Source organism: Octodon degus, unplaced genomic scaffold (genome assembly GCF_000260255.1).
Source record: "Octodon degus isolate 3935 unplaced genomic scaffold, OctDeg1.0 scaffold00081, whole genome shotgun sequence".
NCBI classification, from domain to species: domain Eukaryota; kingdom Metazoa; phylum Chordata; class Mammalia; order Rodentia; family Octodontidae; genus Octodon; species Octodon degus.
In genome coordinates, this window is record NW_004524657.1 from 12,021,607 (window position 1) to 12,023,079 (window position 1,473).

Sequence of the window (1,473 nt, forward strand, 5' to 3'; positions counted from 1 at the left end):
GGGCTGGCTGGCATGTGGTGCTGGGGGATTGAACTGCGGTCCCTGGTGCTTTGCCAAGCTTGTTCCAAGTAGGTGCTTTAGACCACTGAGCCATCTCTCCAGCCCTGAAAAATGCTTTTTAAAGTTAGAGTAACAAGAGTAAGTCTTCAATGTAAGGAGAGAAGTTTGCAAAAGCATAAATAATTATAAGTAACAATGAGGTAGACTAAGCCACAAAAGGAGTGGATTCACAAATTAAACAAGAATGAGATTCTATTTTAAAAACATGGATTTTTTTTGTTAGATGGTATTTCTATATACCTACAAATACACCACAAATGTAACATGATTTTAAAATTACAAAAAGCAAAACGTAGCTAACAAAACTTAAAAAATCGCTTTCTTGGTATCTTATCTTGCAGGCAGGTATTATTTGACTCACAATTTAAGATGTTTTTCTTCAAATACATTCACTTGACTATAGTCTTCCATTAAAAACCCCACAATATACTAAAATCATGGTTTATTAAAGAATATAATTCAAAGCCCTTGACACTCCTAACTTTACATACCGAAATCTTCTGATCAGAAAACTCTCCTTCAAGTATTATTTATATTCCTCTCAAAACTTTATTCCATGAATATATATCATCATCTCTGATTAACATTTCATATTTACTCTCAGGAATATTTAAAGGAACTGATACCAAGAGTTTCTAAATGGAAGCACATAATGACTACATCAATCTTCAAAGCTCACCTGAGGTGTTCTATATACTAAGAAACAACTATGCATAATATTCTCACCTACATATCTGAATGGAATATTAATGGATATCTGTGTTAAACTGTTTCTGAAAACTACATCTTCAATCATTTCTGAAGAATATATAACTATACACTTAGGTATCTATTTAAACAAAAAAAAAACCCTCACTTTAGGCTTATTTAAATAACAAATGTTTTTAAAACACTTATATTAAACATCTGCTCTAGTTACAATGTGATATTTTTATTCACTTGGTTGTTTATTGATATGTTTGAGTTTTATCTGTGTTACTGTCTGATTTACTCTTTTGGATGAGAAAATTATTGGAGTTGGAAAGCTTCCATTTTAGTTTACTTCTGGCATATACAGAGGTGCAATTAACTCCTTTTCTCTTTTTTTCTACATTTATCCAGTAATAGCAAAAATCTGTATTTTAGATTCCCAAAATTTTAGATTTTCTTTTAATTTTACTTAAAACAAGAAAGCTAATGAAAGGTATACAAAAAGAAACTATTCCAAAACCCAGATATATCAGTCAGGATTTCTACATTTTTCATTTCTCTTCCTGAATATCATAAAATATAGTAAGGAGAATAATAATAAACTCCCTTTTACAGCTAACCCTGAAAATAATTGCAATCTTCAGACTGTACAACACCTGAAAATATGACTGAATACTCAACATTGGAAAAACTGAAGCAAATAAAGAAATGTAAGAAGGGTTC